The following is a 5477-nucleotide window of genomic DNA, read 5'->3' on the forward strand; positions in this document are numbered from 1 at the left end:
TCTCCCAGACCGTGTAGTTACATCATTTATTTCTTTTGTCTTGATGCCTACCGTGCTTGACCTCTTTCTCTTGTTCTCGTTTCTCTGCTTCTTCCTCTTTGCATTATTACTCACTTTCATAGCAGCGTTAGCTTTACATTTACTGGTGATGTGGTTTAATTTACTTGGGACTGGTATTGATACCGTGTTAGAAACATCTTTGTTGTTACCTTCGAAGTATATGGACTTAATAACACCATCCATTGTCCTATTTTATACTCTGAGATAACGCTCCCACTGGTTTTACTGTCTTTTCCTGCTTTTCCAACGCCTTAGTGATTGTATATAGCATTCCCGGATATACTGCCGCGTCAATTCAGGGTTAAACCTCGAGCTTTCGACGTACCTCCATCCTCTTCGTCAGGAGCAACTGACTTCTGCTATGATGGGCTTATGTAGCCCGTAGCACAACATAGAGGTCTTATAATTGCTTGGTAATTAAGTAATACTATCACAGATAGTCTCGAAAGCTCGAGGTTTTACCCTGAATTTACGGGGAAAGAAGTCACAATTCCGGAGTAATTATCACTTCTCACGGGTTCTAAGTTGCCCCACAAATTCCTCTCCTGTGCCAATCTCTTCATCTCACAGTAATATTTGCAACCCACGCCCACAATTATTTGCTCGATGTATGCCAATCTCTGTATTACTCTACACTTTTTACCCTCTGCAGCTCCCTCCAGTAACATGGAAGTTGTTTCCTGATGTCTTAACATATGTCATGTCCCTTTTTCTTGAGTGTTTAACATATATTCCTTTCCTCGCTCATTCTCCAGAGAATTTACCTATTCCTTAGCTTACCAGTTCAAATAATTTTCAGCATTCTTCAGTAGTACCACATATCAGATGTTTAGATTCTCTTCTTTTCCGGTTTTCCCACAGTCCTTGTTTCACTACTATACAATGATGTGCTCCAAACGTATATTCTGAGAAAGTTTTTCCTCAAACTAAGGCCTATGTTTGATACTAGAAGCTAGCCAGGAGTGCCCTTTTTGTCAGTGCTAGTCTGTTTTTGATATCCTTCTCGCTCTGTCCGTCATAGGTTGTTTTACTGCCTTGATAGCAGGATTCCTTACCTTCATCTGCTCCGAGATCGTCAATTCTGACGTTAAGTTTCTCCATGTTCTCATTTCTGCTACTTCTCATTACTTTCGCCTTTCTTCGGTTTAGTCTCAACCTATATTGTGCTCTCCTTGGACTGTTCATTCCTTTCAGCACATTCTGTAATTCTTCTTCACTTTCACTGAGGATAATAATGTCATCAGCGAATCTTATCACTGATATCATTTCACCCTGAATTTTAATCCCACCCTTGAGTGTTTCTTGTGTTTCCATCGTTGCTTCTTCGATTTGTAGATTAGACAGTAGTGACAGTAGTGACGAACTATTACAAATCTGTCTTACACCTTTTCAATCAGAACACTTCCTTCTTGATCTTCCACTCTCATTATTCCATCTTGGTTTTTGTACATATTATATATTACCCATGTTTCTCTACAGCTTACCATTATTTTCCTCTGAATTTCGAACATCTCATACCATTTCAAAATGTCGGACGCTTTTCCAGGTCGATAAATCCTGTGGTGCGTTTAAAATTTAAAGCAAAACTGGTCATCATCTGACATCTCAGTTTTTGTTTCCATTCTTCTGTATGCTATCCTTGCCGGCAACTTTTATACATGAGCTAGGAAGCTAATTGTGCAATAATTCTCACATTTGTCGGCTCTTGCAGTCTTCGAAATTGTGTGGATGATGTTTTTCCGAGCCGGCCGAAGTGGCCGTGCGGTTAAAGGCGCTGCAGTCTGGAACCGCAAGACCGCTACGGTCGCAGGTTCGAATCCTGCCTCGGGCATGGATGTTTGTGATGTCCTTAGGTTTAACTAGTTCTAAGTTCTAGGGGACTAATGACCTTAGCAGTTGAGTCCCATAGTGCTCAGAGCCATTTTTTTTGTTTTTCCGAAAGTCAGATGGTACTCACCAGCCTCACACATTCTACACACCAACGCGATTAGCCATTTTGTTGCCACATACCACAATGGTGTTAGATATTCAGTGGTTAAACATCACTTAAGTCGGCGGGAGTGAATAATACGTTGCAGTAGTATAGTCTGGCCATCCTCAAGGAAAGGATACGACGTATAAGGTACGGAATGCTTTTATAGCTGCCTGCTCTTTTTATACTGAGTTCTCTCGTTTTGACTGGGAGTGTGCAGCTCATGAAACAGATCACCATAGCAATACAACGGCTAAACAAACAAAGAAATCGAACTCGCAAACACGCAATGATCGGTGTCATCACATGGAACGATACGCACTGTCATCAATACGTGGGCAAGAACCTGGACGAATAAGCTAACCCGCCCTTAATAAAGGATTGCATTTCGCTCCTACACCACGCACTGTATGGATGTGGGGTTCATTAGGGAGACGAACAGTGTTGCGGCATCTCTTACCACTGGACGGTGACAAGCTAACACCACCATTCGCATTTTAGCCTCAGCCACGGCTCCATGGTCTGACATCAGCAGAGAAGAGACAGAGAGAGAGAGAGAGAGAGAGAGAGAGAGAAAGATAAAGATCTTATAGTGCACCCGGCGTCAATGAAAATTCCGTGGTTGTTCTGTATACCATTGAACATAGCAACACAGCAGTGTCGTTGCTGGAAGGTAGCTCGTACGAATGCCTAAAACGGGACCCAGATCTGTCATATAGGAGAAAAGCAGTGAAGCTCCTGAAGAATTCTGGGCTACCAAAGGCTGTTTTCAAAAATATTAGAGCATGAGCTCCTAGACTTACCAGGCTGCTCGGATTATCTAAGCACCACAAGGAAAGTTTTCCATTGAGGCCAAATGTTTGCGCTATTGGTTCTTCTACCTCCACGTTGGCCAAATATTTAACTACGTTGATGACTCCGCCAGTGGGCCGCTGCGAGCATCACATCAGAGCTAAGATGTTCATGGAAAAAATTAAGCCGACCAGAGATGGCCGAAACAATATTTTATTCACGCAGAGTGTGGTCTCACTATTCAAAAAACTTCCTGTGGAGGACGGATTGAAACTGTTGGCAGAGCATTTGCCTCCTGAAACGGTAAAGTTGTTCCAACATAATTCACAACCACCAACTCCTTGTATATAGGTAAATTTTATGAAATGACGGACGTTGTCTCCAGCAGCGGCCAACTTTTTCGTGGAACATTCTGAAAAGGTGAATTGTATTTGCCTCCCATTCGTCCATTCTAATTTGTATGGATTTGAAACACAGAGTGAAAGTTCTTGAGACTTCCTTGGACATATGAACAGTATGTACCCAAACATCCAATTCAGTGCCGAGAGAGAGAGAGAAAAGGAATGAAGGCTGCCCTGCCAATTTTAGGTGTTTTGGTACAACGAAAGTAGGATGCATGGATCGGCCACTCAGTGTACCGCAAGTCGACGCATACTGATTTACATCTTAGCGCCTACAGTTTCCACCATCGAGTCCAGAAGAGAGCAGTTTTAAATACATTGGCACACAGGGCAAAACTACTTCTGACAGTGATAACTTGTATAACGAAATTAATCACCTAAAAAAACGGATTCCGAAAGCGTGTTTTTTTTTCGTGTGATATGAAGGCAGCGTTCTTCAAGAAAAGAAAACGTGAAAAAGTTGAACATTCACGTGGTGAGCCTTCCTTTCTGCGGCGCTTCATTCAGAAAACAGACAGTGTCCTGGGAAGACAAGGTATAAGACCTGTTTCCCACCTTCTAAGAAGATAAAGAAGATTCAACGCCCTGTTAAGGACAGTATCGGCCTCAGGGTCCCTGGGATCCCTTCTGAGTGCTGAAGCCATTACGTCGATCAGTCCATCCACATGGTTTCTAACAGCTGCGCAGATCATATTAAAAACAGAAAACTGGAGAAATCTACAGTTGTTGAGCACAGCCCCACGAACAGACACAAAATACTGTTTCACGAAACAATTTTCTATCCCAGGCTGTACAAGTTTTACAGAAGCTCTAAATGTAACCCGAACACCAATCGGAGATGCTTTTAATACATTGCACAACGAAACTGTCTCGAAATCTGTCAGAAAATCTTAAGTGATTCTGGTCGTATGTGAGGTACATAAGCGGAATGAGAAAGTCTATACCTTCGATGTACTATAACAATGGTGATGTTACTGATAAGAGAGCAACTGCAGCAGAGATATTAAATACGAGTCCGAAGCTCCTTCACCAAAGAAGACGAAGTAAATGTTGCAGAATTCGAATGAAGAAGTCGTGGTCTAGTGGCTAGCGTTGCTACCCCTGGATCACGGGGTCCCGTGTTCGATTCCCGGCCGGGTTGGGTATTTTCTCTACCCGGTGGCTGGGAGTTTGTGTTGTCCTCATCATTCCATCATGATTCATAAAAGTGACTAGATTGGACTGGAAATGTGTCAGGGCGCTGATGATCGCGCAGTAGAGCGCCCCACAAACCCAACATCATCATCATCGAGTGAAGAATGAATAACTTAGATATACTCAGTGTAGCAAAGCAGGTTATATCACTTAATGAAGGGAAGGTCTCCGATCCTGATGGTGTACCAGGCAGGTTCCTTTGAGTGTGCTGAATACAAAAGTTTCGAATGTGGCAATCGTGTGCAACCGGTTGAAAGCTCGCTACCAAGAAAGGAAATAGGAATAATTCGCTGAATTACAGACCCGTATCGCTAACGTCGATCTGCAGCAGGATTCTGGAATATACGCTGTGTTCAAACATTATGTGTTATTTCGAAGAAAACGAACTATTGACAAACAGCCAACTCGGGTATAGAAAATATCATTCTCGTGAAAAACAACTAGATCATTATTACCACGAAATAATGAGTGCTACTAACGGGGGATGTAAATCTGATTTCATAGTTTTATGTTTCCAGGAGGCTTTCCACAACGTACCTCACAAGCGAATTCAAATTAAATTGCTATCCTATGAACAATTGTCGGAGTTGTGCGACTGGTTTTGTGATTTCTGTCAGAAAGTCACCAAGTAAAACTGAAGTAATATCAGGTGTCCTCAAGGAAGTGTTATAGACTCTATGCCTTTCCTGGTGTACATAAACTATTTACGAGACAGTCTGAGTAGCACTCTTAGATTGTTTGCAGATTATGCTGTCATTTACCGTCTTATAAACTCATTAGATTACCAAAATAAATTGGAAAACGATCTATGTAAGATACCTGTGTGGTGCAAAGAATGACAATTGACTCTAAATAATGGAACGCGTGAAGTCATCCACATGAGTACCAAAAGGAATCCGCTAAGCTTTGGTTACACGATAAATCACACAAATCTAAAGGCTGTAAATCAAACTAAATACTTACAAGGGAACCTCCCCATCGCACCCCCCTCAGATTTAGTTATAAGTTGACACAGTGGATAGGCCTTGAAAAACTGAACACCGATCAAACGAGAAAAC

This window comes from Schistocerca americana, chromosome 3 (assembly GCF_021461395.2).
Source record: "Schistocerca americana isolate TAMUIC-IGC-003095 chromosome 3, iqSchAmer2.1, whole genome shotgun sequence".
NCBI lineage: Eukaryota > Metazoa > Arthropoda > Insecta > Orthoptera > Acrididae > Schistocerca > Schistocerca americana.